Source organism: Mesoplodon bidens (assembly GCF_964165515.1).
Source record: "Mesoplodon bidens genome assembly, chromosome: 14".
NCBI lineage: Eukaryota > Metazoa > Chordata > Mammalia > Artiodactyla > Ziphiidae > Mesoplodon > Mesoplodon bidens.
Window position 1 is genome coordinate 23850933 of NC_138170.1, and position 25752 is coordinate 23876684.

The 25752-nt window shown below is 47.6% G+C and overlaps 1 protein-coding gene across 5 annotated transcripts in view; it reads left to right on the plus strand.

Moving 5' to 3' along the window:
- Window positions 1–25752, plus strand: part of LIMS1 (LIM zinc finger domain containing 1) — a 100686-nt gene that overhangs the window by 14642 nt on the left and 60292 nt on the right. The window contains exon 1 of one of the 5 annotated variants that reach the window (XM_081253564.1): window positions 20291–20522. The exons of the other annotated variants lie outside the window; for them this stretch is intronic. The gene's annotated coding sequence lies outside the window, so the exon portion shown is untranslated. Of the gene's footprint in view, window positions 1–20290; window positions 20523–25752 lie in introns of those variants that run through there. 5 annotated transcript variants of the gene reach the window in all.

Below are 25752 nucleotides of genomic sequence, written 5' to 3' on the forward strand. Positions count from 1 at the left end.
AAAACCAGTTTATAGCTTTATAGCCTTATATTACATCAGAAGAAATTCCAGATGGATAATATTTAATAGTTACTTATAAAATACAGCCAGATAAATGCTAAAATATAATAGAAATGTTTATTAACTTTCTCAGAATGAGAAGTACTTTTTAATTTATAAATTAAATTTATAAAATAATATTAAATTTATAAAATAATTTATAAAATAAATTAATTTATTTTTGGCTGCGTTGGGTCTTCGTTGCTGCGCGTGGGCTTTTCTCTAATTGAGGAGAGCGGGGTCTGCTCTTCGTTGCAGTGTGCGGGCTTCTCATTGCGGTGGCTTCTCTTGTCGGGGAGCACGGGCTCTAGGTGTGCGGGCTTCAGTAGTTGTGGCACGCGGGCTCTAGAGCGCAGGCTCAGTAGTTGTGGCGCATGGGCTTAGTTGCTCTGTGGCATGTGGGATCTTTCCAGACCAGGGCTGGAACCCGTGTCTCCTGCATTGGCAGGCGGACTCTTAACCACTGCTCCACCAGGGAAGCTCCAGCAGGCGGATTCTAATCAGGAAAGTCCTAGAATGAGAAGTACTTTTTAAATTTAGAAGTTTTAGGAGCAAATTACAAAAGGAAAGACATTTGAATAAGAATAAATTAAATTTCTGAAAATTACAAACAAAAAACAGACTGGGAAAAACACTTGCAACAAAAGCAACATAGAAAATATTGGTATTATGCGTTGATCAGAATATGAAAACCCTAGTACATGTGTAGGGGAAAGAACATGAACAGAGATAACTATAACAAAAGAGAAACAAAAGAGGATATATAATTAATGTACAAAAGTACAAAAAATGTCCCAGCGTGATTAGTGATTCATCAAAGAAATAAAATAGACATTATCAGTTGCCTCCAATATTAGCAGATCTTATTAAAAACATAATTATCTTATATCACTGGTATGAGGGTATATTTGTAAAATTTGTTAGGAAAATAATTTGGCAGTATGTATCAAGTCTGAAATGATTTATAACTTGTAATCCAGAAAATCCACTTCTGTAAATCAAACCCAAGAAAGTAATTGTAAATGTGAAGAGAATTTGATGTGAAAAGATTTTGGCAGCATTATCTATACTACAGTTTGTCCTACATTTTAATTCAATTCTGACACTATCCACCTGGAGTGTAAAATTAACCATTTTTGAGAGCACCGTTCGGTGGTATTAAATACATCATAATGTCCCCACCATCCGTCTCCAGAACTTTCATCTTGTAAAACTGAACCTCTGTCCCCACTAAGCATCAGCTCCCCGTCCCCTCCCCCAGCCCCTGCCCCACCATCGACTTTCTGTCTCAGTGGATATCACACAGGATTTGTCCCTTTGTGTCTGGGTTATCTCACTCGACACAGTGTCCTCAAGGTTCATCCATTTTGTAGCCTGTGTCGGAATTTCTTTCCTTTTTAAGGCTCAGTAATAATCCACTGTATGTGTAGACCCACCAGTACAAGGATGACTAGAAGTGGCTTCCTTGTCTTGTTTCTGATCTTTTGGAGAAAGCATTCATCTTTTGACCATTAAGTATATCTCTTTTATTCCTAGTTTTTGGAGTGTTTTTTATCATGAAAGGCTGCTGAAATCCTTTTTCTACGCCCGTTGATGGAATCGGGGATTTTGGTTTTTGTCCTTTAGGCTGTAAATATGGTATATTACATTGATTGATTTTTGGATATTAAACCAAACTTGCATTCCTAGGGTAAATTCCACTTGATCACGGTGTAAAATCCTTTTTAGATGTTTGCAATGTTTTATTTTTTAGGTTTCCTTAGGTTTTCATTTTTTTGTTTTTGGGTTTGTTTTTTTTTTAAGGATTTTTGAGTCTGAGTTCATAATCGCTGTGTTCTATAGTTTTCTTATTTTGTGTCTGGTTTTTGGTGTCAGGGTAGCACTGGCCTCATGCGGTGAGTTAGGATGTGATCAACGCCCATTATGTCCACTGACCATGAATTCACAGCTCCTGGCGCGTTCTTCTTGTTATGGTTCTTGGGAAGGGTGCGTCTCTGGTCTTAGGGGAACCCGGGTATCTTTTTCTGTGGCTTGCTTCTTTCTCTGGTCATTTTCCTTTGCACGTTTGAGGAAGACAGTTCCGTTTCTAGAGTGTGTGAGGTGAGCCCTCGTGGCAGGACTTGTGCCTTGTTTGTAGCTGTGTCAGCCGTGCAGTGTGGACCCTTCCAGTTTGGGGCTTTCCTTTGGGAAAGTACCGTTCGTTGATGTCTGAAGTGCCCTCTTTGTTGGCCATAAAACACAGAAGGAATCGCTCCATGTTTGCAAAGGGGCACAGAGTACATGTGCTGATGGACCCCGTCCCCTTGTCAGGTGAAGGGCTCTGGGTCGTCTCTGAAGCTGAGTGACCCGTCCTGCTGTGCAGGGAAGTGCGTGGTTCTCCGCAGTCATTCTGTCTGTCCACTGGGCTCTTTCGGTTACAGACAACAGAAAGCAGCTCTGGCTAACCTAAGTCAAGAAAGGGGGTTATTGGAAAGGTTGTGAAATTGTAGATAAGAGGAAAACTAATTATTCATGTCTTGGAAAGAACCAGGTTATTAGTCACCCTGTCTTCAGATTGCCTTCCTTGGGATGAGTCCTTTCTGGCTTTTTTACCCGCTGTGTCATTGGGCTCAGGATCCCGGTGTCGGGAGCAGCGGGTCGGCCTGGCCTCAGTGGGCAGGTGTCCACCCGGGGGAGCAGGGCTTCCTCACTTGGTCTCACAGAAGGAGAACCGAGGCGTCAGCACTAGAAACGGGGGTGGATCAGGGAAAACAAATGTTTGCTGCCTGGTTGTGGTCCATCCTTTTAAAAACAAAGGTGATTCAGGCACTGTTAATCTGAGCACCAGGTGCCCAGTGGGGTCTGCAGACACAGCTGAGACTTATTCCTTTTGAAGGATTTTCCTGTATGTTAAAGAGAGAGACCCAGAGAGGCAGGAGAGCAAAGTCTGGAGCCTGGGACCGAGTAGAGGTGCAGCAGGATGCCAGAGAAGGTTGGCGGGCGGGGGGGGCCTTCAGCGGCCTGAACCTTGGGAGGGACTAGTTCATACAGTAAACAGTATTCGAAGGAACAGTTCTCACTAAGAAATGTTTCCAAGCCACAGACTCCAGGGGGTGCTGGGTTGATATGGTGTTGATGTCTTTCGCTCGGGGCGGCTCTGGTATCTGCGTTAGGGCTGGAGTTTATGGTTGATTTGTCACCATTGTGTGTTTTGTGCAGCCGAGGGAGAGCTGCATGGTGAGCTCCCAAGCACCCCGGCAGCCAGCCTGACAGATACAAGACGAGGCTGTCAGATGCTGGGGGACGGGGGGCAGCAGCCTCAGCATCACCTATGACCTAACCCCGCCCTGACCCACTGAATGAGATCCTTGGGGGATTCATGGACCTATAAAAGTTTGAGACACTGCAGAGTGGGCATTGTTGCTTGCCTAGCAGCATCCATTCCCTGTGTTTTTCTTTTTTGTTTGTTTTTTTGGTTTTTGTTTTTTGTTTTTTCAGTGCCCTTTGTAATAATGGTAGTAATGAACCTGCAGATGATTAAATGGTAGTCCTCGTTCCCCCCTGGCAGCCATCCTGCGACCATGAAGGGATCAGCCTTGAGACAAATCTGGCACGAAGCTGTCAGAACTGAGGATGGAAGGAACCTGGATTTGTGAGCTTCTGATCTGTCCTGGGCCTGGGTCTCTCCCAACCCTGATCTCCCAATTATGTGTGATAAATTTCTCATAGTGTACACCAGTTTGACTTTGGGTGTTTTTGTTCCTTGCAGCTGAAAGCATCCTAATGCATCCAGACGTGGAAATGGGTGCTGGACACACAAGGTGTTGTATGTGCCCATCCTCTGTAAAATACCTACTTTTGCAGATGGTCACAGGTTTTTCTCTTAGTCTTATGAATAATGCTTTTACCCCCGGATGATCATTAAATTGTTCAGTTGAAGGTTGGTGGAGAGAGGGGGAGTAAGAAGAACGAGAAGGCTGTCCAGAGAGGGGGCGAGCCCTGGGCTGCAGAGCCCGCTGGCTGGGGAGCTGATCCGTGCTTTGCCCTGATGTGGTGTTTGGACCTCAGTTTTTCATTTGTAAAATGGAAAGAATAATAATGAAATGGTGGAGGTGAAAACGCTTTGAAAACTGGACTCCTTTTTTTCCCCAGTTTAGTTCTCATTTCTAATTGCTTTTGTTTTTTCCTTATGGTGCTAAAACATACATAATGTAAAATTTACCATTTAACCACTTTTAAGTGTACAGTTCAGAACTGTTAAGTTCGTCAGATTTTTTCAGCAGAAACCTTACAGGCCAGAAGGGAGTGGCTTGACGTATTTGAAGTGATGAAAGGAAAGACCTTCCAAGCAAGAATTCTTTACTCAGCTCGGTTATCATTTGGATTTGTGGGAGAGATAAAGAGTTTTCCAGACGCAAGAGCTGAAGGAGTTCATCAGCACTACACTGACCTTGTAGGAAATGTTAAAGGGACTTCTTTAAGCTGAGAAGAAAGGGCACCAACAACCTAAGTGTCCATCGACAGATGAATGGATAAAGAAGTTGTGGTGTGTATGCAGTGGAATATTACTCAGCCATAAAAAAGAATGAAATAATGTCATTTGCAGCAACAAGGATGGATCTAGATGGTGTCATGACCTTGTAGGAAATGTTAAAGGGACTTCTTTAAGCTGAGAAGAAAGGGCACCAACAACCTAAGTGTCCATCGACAGATGAATGGATAAAGAAGATGTGGTATGTATGCAGTGGAATATTACTCAGCCATAAAAAGAACGAAATAATGTCATTTGCAGCAACAAGGATGGATCTGGAGGGTGTCATGCTAAGTGAAATAAGTCACACAGAAAGACAAATGATCTCACTTAACGTGGAATCTAAAAAAAACAAAAAACAAACCATCAAACAAAACGAAACTCACGGATACAGAGAACAGATTGGTGGTTGCCAGAAGTGGGGAGGGGGGGTGGGCAAAGTGGGTGAAGGGGGTCAAAAGGTACAGACTTGCACTTAGGAAATACATACGTCCGGGGGATGTCATGCACAGCATGGTGACTATAGTTAATAATGGTGTTCTGTGTATTTGAACGCTGCTAAGAGAGTCGATCTTGAAAGTCCTCATCACAAGAAAGAAAACTTTGTAACTTTGTATGGTGATGGATGGTAACTAGATTTATTGTGGAGATCAATTCTCAGTGTAGACGAATGTCAAACCGTTATGTTGTAAACCTGAATCGAAAATAATGTTATATGTCAACTATACTACAACTAAAAAAATCCCCAAACGTGTGCAGCCATCACCACTATTTCCAGAACTTTTTTATCATCCCAAACAAACCCTGTCCCTGTTAAATGCTAACTCCTGTGCCCCTGCCTCTCGCCACTGGGGGCTCCGTCCTACTTTCTGTCTGTACGAATCTGATGACTCTGGAGAATTCGTGTAAGTGGAGTCCCACAGGATCTGTCTTTTAGTGTCTGGCTTATGTCACTGAACACAATGTCCTCCAGGCTCGTCACGTCGTAGCAGGTGTCAGGATTTCCTTCCTTCTATAGCTGAACTACATTCCATTGTATGTATGGATCTCATTTTGCTTATCCATTTACCTGTTTTGGACACGTGGGTTGCTTCCACTTTTTGGCTTTTGTGAGTAATGCTGCTGTGAACATGGGTGTGCAAATGTCTGTTTGAGTCCCTGCTTTGAATTCTTTTGACTATATACTTAGGAGTGGAATTGCTGGGTCATATGGTAATTCTGTGTTTAACTTTTTGAGGAATCGCCAAAGTGTTAAAAACTTGAGTCTTTTTAAAAATGAGTTGTTGTGACTTCCCTGGTGGTGCAGTGGTTAAGAATCCACCTGCCAATGCAGGGGACAAGGGTTCGAGCCCTGGTCCGGGAAGATCCCACAGGCCGCGGAGCAACTAAGCCCATGTGCCACAACTACTGAGCCTGCGCTCTAGAGCCCACAAGCCACAGCTACTGAGCCCGTGTGCTGCAGCTACTGAAGCCCATACGCCTAGAGCCCGTGCTCCGCAACAAGAGAAGCCACAGCAATGAGAAGCCCACGCACCGCAACAAAGACCCAAGGCAGCCAAAAGTATAATATAAATAAATAAATAAATTTATTTTTTTTAATGAGTTATTTATATTTAGAAACAGATTACAAGGTGAACCTATGCCTTTCTTCTTGGGACCGTATTTTTTCGTTGATTGCAAGGACTTAACAGTTTTAACACGGGACTCATGAACTGACTTTTTAATAACACGCTGGACATACTGTCAGATTCGTATATATTAACCTCTTTAATCAAAATGAGAGAATAGGCAGTTTCTGTAAGTTAAAGTTTCAAAGTTTGAAGTGTAAAATGCTTCATGAGATTTTCGATGTCAAGGTACCCAACTTTGTGTGTGTGTTTGAGAAAGAATTGATTTATTTCTTCCAGTAAACACGGCATCTTTATGATGCAGGAAAAACAAAGGGTTGAATGTCTAATGAAATAAAGATGTAAAATACAAGATCTTACTGCTCTATTAACACTTTCCAGCAAAGAGAGATGACCTTGGACCGTTAGATGTTAACGCTTTCCAGCAAAGAGAAATGACCTTGGAGTGTTAGACACCTGAGACATTGCAGGTTCAGGAGCAAGAGGAAGGTCATTGTGGGCATTCTCGCTGCAGCGTCCCTGATGTCTCCTGGCAGGTAATCACAGATGTACAAGTGTTTACCCTTCCCTTCCTTGGATTGTAGGCTCCGTTCTAACAGCCCAGCAGAGCTTGCTCATGTTTTTATAATGCTCAATGCCTCTGTTTTTCTGGCATTTCTCTCTCTTTTTTTTAATGTGACTTAGTCAAATTGGCTTAGTCTGCAGAATGTATTGGAGGCAAACATCCTTTGACATCAGCTGTGAGAAAACTTTTAAGAACACGTTGAACGGTCAGAAAGCAGCAGCGCAGTGGCCCCGCCAGGGTGTGTGACGCAGTACTTGGGTCCCACCCTCGGGGGCGGTTGAGCTCACATCTCCTCCTAGAAGCTGTTCTGTGTGGATTGACGTCCACACCCATGCAGACCAGCCTCGGCTCAGAGCCTGCAGGTGACAGCTGTCCAGAGGCTGTGCAGGTGGAGACCTGTGATGCTCCCAGCTGTTCCGGATGCCCGTCTGGACAACGTGGGCATTGATCCTGAGAGTTTCTAAATGTCCTTAGCAGTGTTAAAGTGTCTGAAAAGAACCAAAGTGTGTTGTCCTCAGGTAGCTTGCTGCATGGCATCGAAGAAGCTTCTTTTGGTTTCTTAGTCTGTAAATATGAGTTGATTCTAATTGGCTGTGTTTGAGTAAGAAAATAAAACTTTCTAATTGTCATCTTATAATCGACTATTAATAACTTCCCAAACCGTTACTTTTATTTTGCAGCACAGTATTGGTTTGTATTCCATTGGAAATGACTGCGGGATTATGAAGGGGTGTGGTGACACTCTAACCTCTGAAGAGGTATCCCAGTCTGCACACTTAAAATAATTTTGTCTTGACCTTTTAAAACAGTCTATTACCCTCCACCCTCAAATACAACCTCTGTGGAGTAGAACTTACTCTGTGGTACGGTTGGTGGGAGATCTGGAGTCCCCTTCAGCACCTGCTTGTGAGCTGTGTGTGTTACGATGTTTTCAGTGAGTTGGTCAACGTTTAAACAAACAGGCAAACATTTATAACTGGTTTGGCACTAAATCAGCCTTGAGAGCCATTATCTGCAGGTCGTTTATTCTGCACACCTTTATCCCAGGACCCGCCCTAGGCGCTGGGGATCCCGCAGTGAGTGATGGAGCCCCTCCCTCCCCTCCCCCAGTGCCATGGGCTTCCCACCTGGACGGTCCTGGCCTCTTCACTCCCTGCCCCAGCAGGAGGTGGGCGTTCGGGTTCACGGCGGGCCCCAGGGAATAAATGAGGGGGTCTGATGAGGTCGCAGTCACCTCGCACCTGGCCTGTGGGACCCGACCCCTGACTGTCCCCTTCCTCCTCCTGGCTCCCCGCCCGCCTGCTCAGACAGCAGCCAGAGCGATCTCGGTAAACCCTGAGCGCCTTCCTGGCCTCTGGCTCAGAGGCCTCCCTGGGTGTCCCCTGGCCGTAGAGCAGCCCAGGTCTTCGCAGTGGCTGACAGCCGTCGGTGCCCCGCCTGCGTTCCTGTGGCTCACCAGCCAGGCCCCCGCCCAGAAGCTTTCATCAGCCGCCACTCTTGTCCACAGCTGGCTGCAGGGCCCACTCCATCGCCCTGAGGGGCGTTCTCCGGGGCGGTGCCTCCCTGTCAATGGCTGTGACCTCCTGTCCCTGACCCCTGACCTCCTTCCCAGGAGGAGGCGTGGGTGACAGTGCATCCGGTCTGTCCGAGGGCTGCTGTTGCTGGGTCTCAGGAAGGGAGGGGCGGAGCTTCAGGAGGTGTGTGCAGGGCTGGGGCGTTGAGCGCTCTCCAGCCTGATCTGTCTACGCCCAGGGCTGCTCCACACTGGACTGACCTCTGAAATGCTCCTTCCAGCTCAGCCTGGGTGTTAACCGGCTCTTTTCCATCTTAGTTGGGGTAAGAAGTAAGAAAGTACATTGATTTAACCATGGGAATTCCCTGGCGGTGCAGTGGTTTGGACTCGGTGCTCACACCGCCCCCAAGTTCAGTCCCGGGTTGGGGAGCTAAGCTCCCGAAAGCCGCATGGTGCAGCCAAAAAACTAAAATAAACTGCATCATGAGGTGGAGTTAAAACTGCCTTGAAATGAGTGTCTGCGGGGGGCCTGACCTTGTGTAAAGGTAGGCCTGAGATTAGATGGCCTTTCAACCAATGTTCGGAAACGTAGTTTGTAAATGGAAAAGGTATCTTCTTTAATCCTGTCTGATCATTTAACTGACCTTTGGGACACTGTCCTTATGGCCTGTTTCCCATGTTAGGCCCCTTTTGTTTCCACGCTGTCACTTTTATTCTCTCACTGCCAGCTCCGTCTCCTGTCTGTGAAGGAAAGTGAGTGTTTTAGGGTTTGTCGGGGCTCCGTCACTTACTTTGGGGCTGGGGCAGGTCAGACCCCAAAGTAAGTGCTTCACTTTCCTCTTCGGCAAAGTGGGGATTACAGTCCTGCCAACTTTCCTTCCTGTGAGGGTTGGATGTGGATTCCTGGCGAATCTCCCAGAGCGAGCCTTTCCTTTGGGGGGTGGAGGCTGCCTTGATGGTGTGATGCAGGGGTGCAGTCCCGGAGGTACGATCACCGTGCATGTCTTCTGTGTCAGCCGTTCTTCTCTAAGCTTCAGATCAGCGTCTTAGGATATATATTATTTATATCCTCATTTATAGAGATGAGGAGGCTGGCACTCAGACAGCAGCTTACCCCGGGCCACCCAGTGAGTGGCAGGGCTGACGGGACGCAAACGTGGGTCTGTAACGCTCTGACTCGTGCTGTTTCAAATGTGTCGTGGGTTTTCTAAAATTGCGATAAAAACATGTAAAATTTACTATCGTAACCATTTTAAGTGTACAGTTCAGTAGTGTTAAGTATATTTACGTTGTTGTGAATCAGATCTCCAGTTCCACATTTTCATCCCGTGGAACTGAAACTGTACCCATTAAACAGCACCTCCCGTTTCCCTCACCCCCCAGTCCCTGGCAGTCCTGCTTCTGCTTTCTCTGTCTATGGATCTCACTACTTTAGCACTACTTTACCTCCCGTAAGCAAAATCATACAGTATTTGTCCTTTGGTGACAAACTTATTTCACTGAGCATAGTGTCCTCAGAATTCATCCATTTTGAAACACGTGTCAGAGTTTCCTTCCTGTGTAAGGCTGCCTGGCGTTCCCTGAAGGGATAGGCGACATTTTATTTGTCCATCATCTGTCCATAGATGTTTGTGTTGCTTTCACCTGTTGGCTATTGTGAATAATGCTGCTGTGAACATGGGACGTCAAATATCCCTTTGAGACCCTGCCTTCAGTTCTCCTGGATGCACACCTAGAAGTGGGATTGCTGGATCATTTGGTAGTTCTGTATTTTAATTTTTTGAGGAACTGCTGTCCATTTTTCCATAGCAGTTGCACATTTTACAATCCCACCAACAGCGCACAAGGCTGCCAGCTTCTGTACGTCCCCACCAACGCTTGTCATTTTCTGTTTTGTTTTGTTTTGTAGTAGCCATCCTAGTGGCTGTGAAGTGGTACTTCATGATGGTTCTGATTTGCATTTCCCCGATGATTAGAGATGTTGAACATCTTTTCATGTGCCTGTTGGCCATTTGTATGTCTTTTTTTGGAGAAGTGTCTATTCTAAGTCCTTTGCCTAGTTTTTAGTTGGATTATGTAATTTTTGTTGTTGTTAAGTTGTAGTTCTTTATATATTCTGATTAGCCCTTTATCACATATGTGATTTGCAAATATATTCTCGCGTTCCATAGGTTGACTTTTAAACCCTGTTGATTATATCCTTTGATGCACAGAAGTTTTTAAGTTTGATATAGTCAAATTTGTCTATTTTTGCTTTTCTTGCCTGTGCTTTTGGTGTCATATTTGAGGAATCCTTGTCCAATCTAGCGTCATGCAGCTTTTCTCCTATGTTTTCTTCTAGGAGTTCCATAGTTTTGGGTTTTACTTTTAGGTCTTTAATTCACTTTGAGTTAATATTCGTATATAGTTCAAGTTAAGGGTCTGACTTCCTCCTTTTGCATGTAGAGGTCCAGTTTTCCCAGCATTATGTGTTGGAGAGATTCTTTTCCCATCGTGCTGTTTTTTAAGGGTAGGAGAGAGAGAGTGATAAGTGGGGGAGATAGTTATTTGGGGAAAAAATAAAGCTCAAGTATTTTTTAGCTCGATTACTGCTGCATTCATGGAGAAAGGCATGTGTAAATCTTTGCCTGTGTGACATCTTTACAAGAGTTATGGAGAAGTTGCTTCCTCAACTTAGACAGAATTCAAGTGTTGTTTATATTTGTTTGTGTGGAGCGAAGTCAGTCAAGACATGACGGTAATACTATATTCTCTCTGGCCCTGAAGAGTTCCACTTTCCAGAAACCCAGGGTTTCTGGAAGCCAGAAGTGCTGGCAGGTTGGTGGAGGGGGCAGGAGACCTTTTTATTGGCAAAGTCATAAGGCCCTGCACTTGCAAGAGAGAAACAGAGCCCATGCCTCCACCGAATTGTGTCCCTGTTCTGCACCGGCCTGGCTTGGAGCGTGAGCATCTCGGGGTGGTGACCATCCTGGAGGGCCTGGGCACAGACCCTGAGGAAAGGGGACCCCCTGAGGCACCCAGCTGTGTGGCCCCGGCGGGGGTCGGGGGCACAGAGCCACTCCTCCTGCAGCTGAAGCGCTGGCCTCAGGCTGCCCAGAGACACGGGCTCCAGGAGAACTGGTCCACGGGGACTCTGCGCCGCTAACTGGGGGACAGGTATATCCCTCTCATTTGTGTCATATATGTAAATATATGGTTTTTTTACTAATGTGCTAACATTTCTCTAAGTTGCTAAACATTTCAAATGTCTGATTCTCTTGCTAAAATCTCTGGGCTATAAATAGGCTTATGGAAACCGTATTAGTGTTTTTACCCCTTTCGTTTCTGCAGTAAGTGTTAAGTGTATGTGTGTATTATTATTATTATTATTATTATTTGCTGTACACGGGCCTCTCACTGCTGTGGCCTCTCCCGTTGCGGAGCACGGGCTCCAGACGCACAGGCTCAGCGGCCATGGCTCATGGGCCCAGCCGCTCCGCGGCATGTGGGATCTTCCCGGACCGGGGCACGAACCCGTGTCCCCTGCATCGGCAGGCAGACTCTCAACCACTGCGCCAACAGGGAAGCCCTGTGTGTATTATTTATTGTGAGGGATTTAAATGTCAGGCATCCTCCCCTCAGGTCACAGTGCGGTACAGAAGACAAGATGTTTATAAGTAACAGTAATAACAATGAGAAGACAGAAGGTGGTCTTTTTAGATATTCTTTGGAAGTTATCTGCAGGAAGAGAGAGGTCTTTTAAGGCTGGGGTGAAATATTATGTAGTTTATGGGTCTAGGTCCTCGACCACATTGCGTCTTGTGTGGAAGTAGCAGGACTTCTGTGGGTCCCATCGGGGAGGATGGTAACTGAGAAATGTTTTGAGCCACGTTTCATCCCTGTTCCACTATTCTGGGTGTTCTCTTGGAGCTGTTTGCAAACACTGTGGATACCCCCGAAAATAGACATGGACGGATGTAGTCGCTCATCCCCACACGACTGACGCCAGGTGGGCAGTGCAGTCCCGTGGAGACGCTGTGATACCTTCCTCTGGGGTCGCATTCAGGAGGGACCAAAGCAGCCTCACGTGACATTCCGTAAACGCTCACCAGCCGGTGGTAAAAGAGAGTGATAAGTGTTTTAGACAGTGAACCTCAAACATTTCATCTGCTCTTTCTTGGAAGGCTTTCGCTCTTTAGTTTTTGTGCATTTAGCACATAATCCTGTATGATAAGAAGGTACACACAGAGAGGCGTGGGCTCAAGTCCTTATTTGGGGGAGCTGCTCCGGGGGTGGAGGGGCAGGCAGCCCAGAGACAGTCCTGCAAGTGGCCGACGGGGAAGGTCTCCCTCGGAGTCATGTGTCCTTCGGGAGCTCGGCCAGATCCGACCAACAGCCTGCCTGTAGGTTAAGGACCACTGACCCTTACCTGTTAGAAAAGGTGGGTAAAGGGTGAAGTTCTCCCGGACAGTGTGAATTTAGTGCAGCGGTTGCAAAACCGTGATGAGACACAGACACACGAGCAGTGAGTGCGCTGCAGCTCATGTCTGCGCGCTGGCGGTGCTGCGCGTGGCCCGTCAGAGCTGCTGGGGACGGAGGACTTGAGGAACTGCAGCCTGTTCATCCTGACCTGACTTCATATCCATCTTCCGTGCCTTATGTCTCTCCTTCGCCTTACAGGAATTTCCCTGTACTGGGGTGTAACTGGCTCACGTAAGCTGCGTACGGAGCTTCACACTGTCAGTTTTTCCTCGTGACGTCATCTCTGCCAACAGGGTGGTTCCGTGCAGCCCATCAGCCCCAAGGCCCCTCGTGCTCCTTTGTCATCCTCTCCCCCTGGGCCTCTGATTCCTTTGCCACTGCAGTCATAGGAGAATCTGAGAACATCGTCTTAGGGAATTCTCTTATGTTCTGGAACCAGCCTGGACCCCCGAGGCAGCTCCTGGCCGAGCCTACGTCTCCGCCCGCCCCTCGTCTATCCTCTCTTGACCTAGAACCCGGCCCGATCTGCAGTTCTGCACATGCAGTGCAAGCGAGCTTTGCTGGTTCTCTGCTGCTTCCTAGGCCCCGGCAGGTGTGCGTGACCAGTGCTCCCCAGACTGTAGTGAAGAGTGAGGCTTTTCTTTAAAAAAAAAAAAAAATTCCGGTCCATTGTTTACCGATGCTTCTGTAAAAGACAATAAAAATGGGTTACTAGAAAAATGAAGTGAAAATAAATCATATGAGTACAAATCTCAATTTTTTTCTTTTTAGTTTCGGAAGATGTAAAATTTCTCTGTCAAGTTAGTAACTTTATACCTGTTCTCAATTTCTGCGCTGATCTCATTGTAGGTTGAAAAGAAAATCTCATAGTCACAGCTACACTGAGTAGTACTGTGATAGACAACTCTGCTTTTCCTGTTTGTTTTACTGGGTAGAATGATCTTTTGACCATGCTTTTAGAGTTTCCCACTTGGAGTGTTCAGCAGCTGTTGGCCAATTATCTTGACTTGGGAACTGAAAGGAAACTAACAATAGTTGAGTACTTACTGTGTGCCTGTCAGTGTGCAAAACATTTTTATTTTTTATGATGTTAGCTATGGGATTGTCATGTACAGCCTTTATTATGTTGAGGTATGTTCCCTCCGTACCCACTTTGTTGAGAGGTTTTTTTTCATGAATAGATGCTGAATTTTCTCAAAGGCTTTCCCTGCATCTATTGAGATGGTCATATGATTTTTATTCTTCATTTTGTTAATATGCTGTATCACATTGATTGATTTCCTGATATTGAACCATCCTTACATCTCTGGAATAAAATTCTGCTTGATCACAGTGTCTGATTCTCAGCAGAGGGGTGAATTAATTCACTTGAATTCACATATTCAGTTAAATATGTCTGAAACCTCACTCTGGGCCGGATATGTCCCAGTCTCTGGGGATACAGCAGGAAGTAGAGCAGATGAAACTCCCCATACTCAGGGGGCTTATGTCTTTGTTGTGGGGAGAGATCATAACCAAACAAATGAGACGCATTAGATGGTGATAAGTGACGGGTAGAGATGTAAGTTAGAGGAAGGTCTGGGGTGGGAGGTTGGGGAAGGTCTCACCGCCATGACCTCTGAGCAAAGATATGAAGGGGCAGAGGAGAGGCCCCCCCCCCGCCATCCCCACCATCAAAGCCAGCAGTGATGGTGAGGCTCCTGGAGGGTTTTGAGGAGCTCAGTGAAGTTAAAGACCTTTCTCCCAGGTAGTAGATGGCTGATCTGGGTTTGAACTCAAATTTGGCTTTTTTTATCATGCTTTAAAGTCTTTATTTAGTCTCCATGCTCCTGGTTTAAAAGACGCCTGAATCCAAATACAGTGGAAATCCATTTGGGAGTGCAGTTTACGTGTGTCAAGGAATTAGGTTGAAAGTCTGCTCTCTTTGTGGACTTTGCTTTTGATTAGGTCTGGATATTTTCCAAGGCTTTGAATATCTTTTTCCTAAGGGTAGAAAATACATGAATTTTGTGGTTGAATTTCCATTTTTAAGTGGATGAAATTTCTCTAGGGGCCATAGAAAGCTAGATAACATCAGGGAAAGACTTTTCACAGGAGAACAGATGATTAAAGCTCTGGAAACCTTTTGCTGTTGCCCTTGCGTGAGCACTTGGCAGTGCAGGGCTGTGTAAGGTGCTCCCTGCTCACCACGACCCGTACTTAGCAGATGCCTCTCTTCTGCGTTGACAGGCGCCCTGGCTGGGGGCTCTTTTCCCTCTGGCCCGTCTCCCACTGCCCAGGACCCCCTTTCCACACAGACCCTGTACCTGTGGTCCAGGCTGCTGAACCTTGGACTCCCCTCCGCCTGTCACTCGGCCCCAGATTGGGTTCAGGGGGTTTGTCCCTCATGACTGTCGGGTGTAACTTTCTCACTTGAACTTGAACACCACATGAAATTCCCATGGCGGGTATTCCCATACCTGTTTTACAGACGAGGAGTGTGACGTAATTTGTCCGAGGTGATCATCCCTGGATTGCTGCTATGCCGTCTCCCTTTTCAGCTACAGTTTGGACTTGAGCAAGCTTTTGTGGGTTGGTCATGATTTTATTAATGAAATTTATTATATGGCTCCTGTGGAAATTGCAAAACTGTAAACAGAATTGGCTTCAAATTTTTGATGCTTGAGTTGGGGACTACTTGAGTATCATTCGGTTTTTACAGCCTTGCTAATTTTTCTTAAAGGCTTTATTTTTTAGTGTAGTTTTAGGGTCACAGCAAAGTTGAGGGGCAGGTGCAGAGATTTCCCATACACCCCCTGCCCCCCCGCCCAGCCTCCCCCATTATCAACATCCCCCCCAGATGGTGCATTTATTATAATTGATGAACCTACATTGACAGATCATAGTCCCTAGTTTACGTTAGGGTTCACTCTTGGTGTTGTCCGTTCTGTGGGTTTTGAGAAATGTGTAATGACGTGCATCCACCGCTATGGTCTCGTGCAGTGTTTTTATTGCCCCCAGATCCTCTGGGCTTTGCCGCCTCATTCCTCCCCCACCCACCCCCATGCCTCCCTTTTTTTTTTATATACATTTGCAAACATAGGATATGCTTAAAAACGGGAACTAACCTTTCTTCAAACAGTGGGCAACAGAAGGCAGCAAGCTTGGCCCCGATGCCTGTGAGGCCAGGCCTGGCTCCCCACTCATGCCCACCCAGCATGGCTCCCTCTCCGTTCCCGGCCTTGTAGCCATCCCGATGTCCTCAGCTCTCCCCTTCTCTCCGGGGAGTTTGTCGGGGCCTTTGTTCCGCTGCGGCCTCATGGTCCTGCCATCGTGGGGCTGAGGGTCTGGACAGGATGCTGACCTGTGGGCGGGGCGGGGCAGTGCAGCTGCACCCTCCTGTGCTCCCTTTTCCTCTTAGGCCCTCTTTCCTCTAAAGAATTGTATGTTTTGATCTGTAATGACTGTCCAGAAGTCAGTCTGAGTCACCAGGTTGTTTAGTCTTTCTGAGAGTCAGGGGGGCTACTTGGATAATGTGGGATACAACATTCTTGAATCTGTAGCCAAACCCAGCCCCAAAGAGGTGCCAACAGGACAGGAGAAATTGCAGGGTAACACTGAAAGGACATCTGCCTCAGGAGACAGAGGGACTGAACCGAGGCCAGTGTGACGTTTGTCTGCACTCGGTGGGGGAGGAGCAGGCAGAGCAGGGGGCTTGATGGGGAGGGGAGGCCTGCGACAGAGGGTCCCTCAGATACTCAATCAGCGCTTTTGCCGTTAGGTAGCTTGATGGCCTCAGAAATCCTCCGGGTCAGTAGTTCTCAGTGGGGCTAGAGCTGTTCCCTAAGGAGCCACTGGGAACTTGTGGGCATTTTTTGTTACCTTGATGGTTTGGGGCATGTAGATATGGAGTTGGCTAGGGCCAGGGTTGCTGGATGGGATTGGGGATGCTGGATGGGGCCGGGGATGCAGGATAAGGTCAAGGATGCCGGACGTCACACAGTTCGCATCCACAGGACTGTGGTTCAAGTTAAAACAAAAAGGGGAAAAACGTTTTTATAATTCTCTGAGCATAGCACACACTTTTATCTTAGAATGATCACAGAGTACTTTTACACAGTTTTAATTAACACTAAGTTTTCTAGGAATGCCCTGAGATTTGTAAATTGAGTGAAGCACAAAGTTTGCTTGGGATTTTACTTTAGTCTTTACTCTCATAAGTGGTATTAATTTCTTTTTTATCCTATTTAGGAGCTCAAAGCCTTTAAGACATTGATTACAATCTACTGGAAAGGTTTTTGTTTTGTTCTGTTTTGTTTGTTTTTAAATGAGAGATGGCTTGTAAAGTAAACTAATATTTTTTCCAGTGAAATAGAGCAGAGACCTCAGGGAAAGCTTATATATAGGGATGAATATGACAAATTTGGGGGGTTATAAATGTGTTTCATAGTCAGGATTAAGAAGAGTATTTAAAGATGGAGCAGTTCAGTAGCACTTGATAGACTGAGTAAAACAAGTTGGGTGAAATTACTCCAGAGTTTTTAAAAGGCAGAGAGGGAAAGACATGCAAGGACATGGAACGCGTTATAAACCAGATCCATGTGCACTCAGGGGGTACCCCGTGGAAGGCATTTAACCTGACTGCTTTCTGTCTGTGTGAGGCCTGCGAGGGAAAACAGAAGCTTGGCCGCAGACGGACAGAGAAGACGGGTCCCGTTACCAGGCACCCAGCCTGAGGCAGGGGTGACACGGAGCAGAAGCTCCACCTGGTGGAGGATGCTGGGCCTCGGCTGGGCCTCCCTGCTCGCTGTCCACCTACGGGTGTACCAGGCACCACTTGCGCGCAGCCCCTGTCCAGCTCCAGGGCGACAGCCCCGTCCCCGCTCTGAGAGGCGTCCTGTTCTTGAGAGCCAGGCTTTCACGTGGCGGCTGTGCTCTGACCTCCGCGGCTGTCTTCTGATGCTTCTCCCTGGGGGCCGTAAGGAGTCTGGAACCTCCGCCTGCACCACCGTCCTCATCTGAGAGGTTCAAACCGCCACCCCTCCTACAGGCTCGGTTTCGTTGAACTTTGCCAAGTGCCCAGTGTGTGCCAGGCATGGGCCCGGGGCCTGGACGCGCGGGAGTCCAGCTCCACGGAGCGCAGGAAAGGAAGCCGTGCAGCAGAAACACGAGGGTCGGGGTCCTGCAAACCCGGTGCCCCCTCCGTGTGCAGGGATGTTGGTGAGGGCACGTGAGGAGGGTCTTCCGGGCCGAGAGGCCAGTGTGCGCTGCAGCTCCCCGCACTGTGTGCCTGTGTGTGTCTGTGCGTGTGCACGCGTGCACGTGGGTGAGCGCACGTGTGTGAGCGTGTGTGCGCACGCGTGTGCAGCTGCCGGGCTGCACTGCCTGAGTGGCGGGAGTGTCCAGAGAAGAGGACGGGGATGGGGTGGGTCAGGGGCTGCAGGTGAGCTTCCGCGCTGAGCGGAGCCAGTTGGTTAGGGACCTTCTGCCTGGGGCAGTCCTTGCTGGCTGGGTCTCTGGGGGTTGATCACGGGCACTGGCCAGGCACCCGGGAACCGCAGGCCAGGCGGGCAGCAGGGGGCCTGGGCTGGGCTGGGCTCCAACAACGGTGAGGTGGGAGAGAAGAAATGGGAAAACTGCTCAGGAGCCAGACTGAGCAGAAGCGGGGGGTCTGAGGACAGGAAGGCACGGGTGGCCGGGAGCTCACCGGCTAGTGGCTGGAGCGCATGGCCGGGCCACAGGAGGCTCGCCCAGAGGGTGCAGGTGCCGCGCGGGCAGTTTCATTTAATCCTTGAGTTACTGGTGAGGATGTCCCGTAGAAGTAGCCCGCAGACAGTTTGGTGCCTGACCGTGAAGTTGGGGGGGTCTGGCTGGCGTTGCTGGCACAGAGGAGGTGGTGGAGCCGTGAGGAGGGGGGTCATGGGGAGACAGTGGAGCCAGGATGGGGGCTTCTCCCTCCTAAAGGCAGGAGCGGAAGGAGTCCTGCAGGAGACAGTGACAGGTGACCCTGATGCGGGCGGGGCCGTCTGGAGGCTGAGGGAATTGAGTTGGGAACTTGCTGGAGAGCCTAGTTTATAAAGTCAAACATGAGGGAAGGATTGAGAACAGCCTCCTGGTTTTATCTTTTAAGAGGTGACTGGGACCTTAGTAAGAGGTGTTTCCGACGGCAGAGAGTTGGAGAACGACTGGGATGCCCTTAGAGAACCATCTGGAAAGGAGGAGGGGCTCCAGGTGGCCGTCTGGACACCCTGCCCACACACCCTGTGGGTGTCCTCTGCGGTGCCCGTGATCAGTCAAGAATGGGGCCAAGATGTCAGCATTCCCCTCTTGGGTGTTAACTGCAGTAGCATAAGCTACATTCTTAGGGAGAATTCCACATCCCGGGGCTGCAGCTCCTGAGACTTCCATTCTGTTCTCCTTCTCCTGAGAGAGATCGTGGCTGCTTCCCAGGGTTTGTGTCTGGGGCAGGAATTGGGGGTGAGGGCCTGTTTCTCCCCACAGACTGGCCTGCACTGCCCACTTCCTGAAAGGGAGTAAAAATCAAGGCCAGAGGAAGATTCTCCCCTTTTTTTTTTTTTAAGATTGATTGATTGATTGATTGATTTTATATTTTATTTTTGGCTGCGTTGGGTCTTCGTTGCTGCTCACGGGCTTTCTCTAGTTGCGGCGAGCGGGGACTACTCTTGGTTGCGGTGCGTGGCATCTTCCAGGACCAGGGCTTGAACCCGTGTCCCCTGTATTGGCAGGCGGATTCTTAACCACTGCGCCACCAGGGAAGCCCCCAGAGGAAGATTCTTGCTGGAAGTTTACTGTGCGTGTATCGTGTGAGAAATCTCCACCAGTCCTGAGGGTCAGGGTGAAGCTCAGGGCTGAGCCCCGAATCTCAGAACTTTCTCTGCCCTGGCTTGCCTTCTAGGCGCCAGACCCCCTGAGGTCAGATGCCCTACGAGGGGCCTGCCATGCTGGAGGACAAGCAGAGGCCATGGGTTGTTTTCTTGTTTTCAAAGATTAGCCTCAGGGCCTGTAACCCAGGAATCTGCTCTGTAGTAAAGGAGGCGGTTAAGGACCGGCCTTGTGTTCTCGGTGAATCCGGGTGGGGATGCCGTGTTCTTGCAGAAATGTTGACCTAGTGGCTCCCGAGTTCTTCCTGCATCTCCAGCAAAGACCCCTTTATTCTTCTGTGGAAACTTGGCATGAGGTGGCCCTGACTGTGAGTCAGCCAGGACAGAAGGAGCTGTTTCCACCGCTCGGCCTGACAGAGGACGGCCGCCTGGCTCTGGGTTGGGCCACGTCACCGAGAAGATGAATAAAGACCAGCTGCTTGACCTGATGTGCCAGAGAAGGCTTTAGAGATGCTCGGTCAGTTCACATGTGAAGGTGTCGTCAAGACCCAAAGGGGTTCAGCTCCTTGCGTGCTGACCAGTTATTATTTATTTTCCTCAATATTTTCCTGTATATTACAAGTGCTTTCAGTAAGTTTGTGGATGAACTTCTTGACTTAGTAAAGTATGTAAAACAAGCCAACAGGATGTGAGTTGTGACACTGAGGGTGTTGTCTTGCTTCAGGGCTGCGGGGTTATCGTGTAACACTGTCACATGGCTCAACTGCGTGCAGGAAGAACCCTCCATGTGGCTTCATCAGCTTAAATATAGTTCGGGGCAACAGACACAGAGTTGAGATGAGGAAGTTCTATGCAGCGTAGGAAACAGGAGCTTTAAAGATAACTCGCTGTGATGGGAACCCAGCTTCCAGAGCCCTGATAAATGAAGGGAGTAAGGGCAGACGCACAGAGAGGAGTCCCCCATTCCTGAGTCTGGAGGCAGCAGGTAAGGACCTCTTTGCAGAGGTGTGGCCATGCACGTGCAGGGGAGAAGATGGGCAGTGGCCTCCAGAGAAGTGGGGGTGACCGCCCAGAGCAGCCAGTCACGGGCTTCTGTTGTGTTTCTGGGTTTGTTTCCCTCCTGACCTGTCCTTCTCAGTCATTTGAAAGCAAACCTCAAAGACATTGGTCTAAACTTGCAAGTACAGTAGCAGAATGGTCTCCTAGTAGCCTTTGGCCATGCTAATGTCTGCTTCTTGCTGCAAAGGGCAGCGATGTGGTCGTTACTTCCTGTGGGTGTGTATTGTCGAATGTGTGTAAAAGCAGCTGTATGTTTTATGGGTTTCACAGCAAGGGTGGGTGAGAAAGGGAGGTTATACTCTATGTTTGCAGAGAAAATATTAACAACCTTGATAACGTTCAGTGCCATAGACTTTATGGTCCTGCAGAGACTTTTTCTATCAAAGACCTCAGGGATGCTTTTTGGCATTTTATTACATGAAATATATATATATTTTTTTGCGGTACGCGGGCCTCTCACTGTTGTGGCCTCTCCCGCTGCGGAGCACAGGCTCCGGACGCGCAGGCTCAGCGGCCATGGCTCACGGGCCCAGCCGCTCCGCGGCATGTGGGATCTTCCCAGAACGGGGCACAAACCCGTGTCCCCTGCATCGGCAAGCGGACTCTCAACCACTGCACCAGCAGGGAAGCCCTACATGAAATATTTTTAACTCAAATTCTGTCTAGGGTCTGTTTAACACTGTGGTTAGTGAACTTTGGTCTTACCGTGGTGAGAAAAAAGCAGCATAACTAGTGGGGGAGCTGCTGTTACTCATTAACCGGCAGCTGTTTAAAAACTGGGAGGACATTTTAGAGAAAACGTAATGCGCTAAGTCTGCATTTGTAAAACGTTTATCAGGAGGAGATTATTCACCCCAAAAGGATCTCATGCCTTACACATGATTTGCCCTATGCAGTGAATTTCCTGAGAGACTTAAATGTATTTATGAAAACATTTATTTTACAGCTGATCTTCAGGAACATGATAACCTTGAGAGGAGTAGTCCTGTGGTACAGGGTGGGGTGTATTTATGTATCTGTATATATATATAATAGAAGCATACATAATCATGAAATATGGAATAGTTATAGTGATCAGGAGAAGAGAATTATCTTTTTCAGGGACAAGAAAGGAAAAGTTAAAAAGAGAGTGATGACTGATCACTTCCATTTGGCCTTTCAGTTAATAAAAAGGGTGCATACTTTAGTTTGCAGCCAGAGGCACTGTGCATGGCTGATAGGATAAAAACACTCTGGATGAACACACACACTTGGTGTAAAAACGCAGCAGAGAACAAACACAATCAGACCGTCATGAGTGTGGTTACGTCGGGGGTGAGAGGGGGAGCGCTAATCCTCGGGAGTGGCGCTGGGTGGTGGGTGATGGGCTGTGGAGAATGAGTGTGTTTCACACTCACAGGCAGTGGGAAGGGGGCTCTTCAAGGGGGCTTGGCGGGACAGCAGGAGGAAGGTTTGCAGGTCAGGTTGGCTTCTCTGTTCAGAACCCTCCATTGCCTCCCTCTCCCAGAGTGACAGCTGGTTCACGAGGGCATGTTTGCTCTGTGCCCTGTCCTGGACCCCCTCTGTCCTGGGCCCCCTCTGCCCTGGGGCAGACTGGGAGGTGGTGGCACATGAAACGTGGTGTCACCGATTCCGTCATCCAGGTGACAGTGACTCATCTGCTCCATGCTGAGCGCTGCGCTAGGTCCTGGGGACACTAAGATGACGGAGAGATGGTGCAGCTGGTGGGGCCAGGTGTGTGGACATCCTCAAGTGAGGGCTCCGTGATGGGGTGGGAACCCGGGTCTCCTTGGGGGGTGGGGGGAGGGGAAGGAGTCTTAAGTTTCACTAACGACTTTTTTTTTTACATCTTTATTGGAGTATAATTGCTTTGCAATGGTGTGTTAGTTTCTGCTGCTAGCGACTTTTTTTTTTTACAACTTTATTGGAGTATAATTGCTTCACAATGGTGTATTAGTTTCTGCTTTATAACAAAGTGAATCAGTTATACATATACATCTGTTCCCATATCCCTTCCCTCTTGCGTCTCCCTCCCTCCCTACGAGAGAGGCCACGACAGTGAGAGGCCCGCGTACTGCAAAAAAAAAAAAAAAAAGAAAAGAAAAGAAAAAAGAAAGAAAATGGCATCATCGAAGCAGGAAATTCAGTCTTCAAGGCTGCCAGCCCAGCACATTGCTAGCAACAGCTGCAAGGAAATCATAAAAGTGGCTTTTCCACAAACCAGCCAGAAATAAAGTCCAGACTGCCAAGTCAGGATATCTTAGTCAGGGTGCTTTTCATTCCTTGTAATCCTGATTGGCCTGGCCAGTAATTGAAAGTCCGTGTTGAGTCTGACTTTACTTATTTCTCAGGCCACTGTAAAGGTCTTCATTTGTGGTGCATCTGATCAGACCCTGTGGTAAATAAAGGACGTATCCATGCGTCTTAGGAGGCTGCAGGCGTGGGCAGGAAATAGCTACAGTTATGGCAGAGCTACACTTAAATGTGGGCGGTAGCAGCCAGTTATTAATAACGGTCCTAAGGAGAACATGAGCCGCCGCCAGAATTTTGGAGTTAATTGTACTGATTTGTGAATTCATGGACCAGCGCGAGGAGGTGGGAGAAGTTGACGGAGGATCTGAGCCAGCAGTGCAGCTGTGGGAGGGGATGCGTTCGCCCGGAAGGCTTTGCACACGCCCTGCCCTGTGAGGCTGAATTCCATGGACGTGGTTGGAGTGGAGAGGAAGGAAAAAAGAGACTCGAGATCAGGCTCTCTGACTAACCCTGGGGTGACTGAATCAGCCACTGAGCATGTCCACAGGATTTCTAAGACCTTAAAAGAAAGGGCAGCACCCTTACTGAGAACGCGCTTCCCCGTGCGACCGTGGAAGTGCTTTCCTTCGGTTCTAGTCCTCTGCAACCCCCAAGAGAGCTTCATGTGCGCGCGTTAGGGGCGGAGTCGAACCTGCCCCAGCTGATGAGGGTAGGGGTCCCAGCCCAGGCTGCCCTCCCAGCCCCACCCCGGGCTGCACGGTTACAGTGAAAGGAATCAAAGGCTCCTGTTACCCTGAGTTTGCACGGGGTCGCCTGAGTTTTCAGTGCCTTGGCCTCAGGATGATTTCTGGGCCACATTTCTTGATTCCGTAAATGGGGCCTGTGACCTTATCTAGAACCGCCTGTCCAATAACATGTCACGTGAGCCACGGCCACTGTGTAGTTTAACGTTTCCTAGCAGCCATGTGCAGAAAGGAACAGGTGAAACTAACTTGAATACTATATTAGGTTTAACTCAAAATGCCCAACTATTATTATGTCCAAACTGTATACATCCTGTGGTCACATTAACAATTACTGAGATGCTTTACACTTTGGGGAACTAAATCTTTGGAATCCCGAGTGTATTTTACACTTAGAGCATGCCTCGATTTGGACTCGCCTCACCTGAGTTGCTGTGTGTGGCTGGTAGCTACCAAGCTGCACAGCGTAGGCCTAAGGAGAAGTCACTGAGACTCATCCAAACACAGAGGCTCTGTTTGAAGCCCTCGGGAGGGATTCTGGGTGGGCAGGAAGCAGCTTCGCCTGAGACACAAAGGTCCCACTTACGGACGGCAGAACGTCACCGCACGTGTGAGCACGTTCCTGACTGAGGGGCCGTTCGTCGAGAGCAGTGAAGTCATGCAGCCTCAGTGTCCACGGCCAGCAGTGACCACAGGAAAACTGTGAGACCTTGACTGCCAGACGCTGAAGCATACTTGGGCAGGATGACTTGTCTTGGCAAATCTACGGGCCGTTAAGAATGGAAACCACAGCCTTCAATGTATATATGGATGCTGTTGCCAAAGAACCTTTTCCTCCAAACGCCTAATGCCTTGCTCAGATGAGGAGCTGTAGCGTCTGCCTGCGGAAACAGCCATGAGCAGGCGTCCTTATATGGGAATTTCCACAGATCTCAGCTCCACTGTGGGCAAGATCAGCCACGGTGCACACTTCTCTTCCAGCAAAGCAGAAATTATTTTTAAATGTTCTTGGAATTTCCCCTTCCTCCTTTTTCTTCCTGTGGTTCTGCCTCCTTTGTCCTCTTTGCCCCACTTAACTTCTGTCTTCCACTCTCTTCCCCTCTATACCCACTTAATCTGGTTGGTTTCTGTTGTTGAGTTGTGTGAGTTTTTTTATAGATTCTAGATATGAACTCCTTATCAGATACATGATTTTCAGATATTTTCTCCCATTCTGTAGGTGGCCTTTTCACTCTGTTGATTGTGTCCTTTGATGCACAGAAGTTTGTAATGATGGTGTAGTTCCCATTGTCTGTTTTTACTTTTGTTGCCTGTGCTTTTGGTGTCATATGCAATAAATCATAACCAAAGCTAATGTCATGAACTTTTTCTCCTATATTTTCTTCTAAGAGTTTTATTTGGGCTATTTGGAGTTAACTTCTGTTTATAGTATGAGATTAAGAGTCCAGCTTCAGCCTTTTGCATGTGGATATACATTTTTCCCAACACCATTTGTTGAAAAGACTGCACTTTCCCCATTGAGTGGCCTTGGCACCCTTGTTGAAAAATTATTTGACCATATTTGTGAGGGTTTATTCCCAGGCCCTCCGTTCTCTTCCATTGGTCTGTGTGTCTGTCTTTATGCCAGCACCGCACTATTTAGATTACTGGAACTTTGTAGTAAGTTTTGAAATCAGGAAGTGTGAGACCTCCAACTTCATCTTTTTCAAAATTGTTTTGGCTTTTTGGGGTTCCTTGAAGTTCCTATGAATTTTAGGATGGATTTTTCTATTCCTGCAAGAGACATCACTTTGTTAGGGTTTAGAGCCTCATTTTTTTCCCACTCATAAATGAGTTATTGAGGATACTCTGTGATAAGAAAAAAGGGCAAAAAAATAATTTATTATTCAATGTTAGTCTTCAATATATACCTCAAATATAGCTTTAAAAATAGTTATTTATTTTGGCAATTCTCTGCAAAGATGAGGATTTTCAATACAACTTACTTTCCCTCTTTTCGTAAAATACTTTTTAACGATGTGCAGCCTTTAAGGGATAGCGATTGTACATCATTAAGCATCCTCTCTATCCAGGACACCAAAAATTATTTGTTCTAATTAAAGTTAACAGAGCCCAGTGGCCAGAGCAGAGTCCCCTCACTTTAGGTATTTTTGCTTGGTT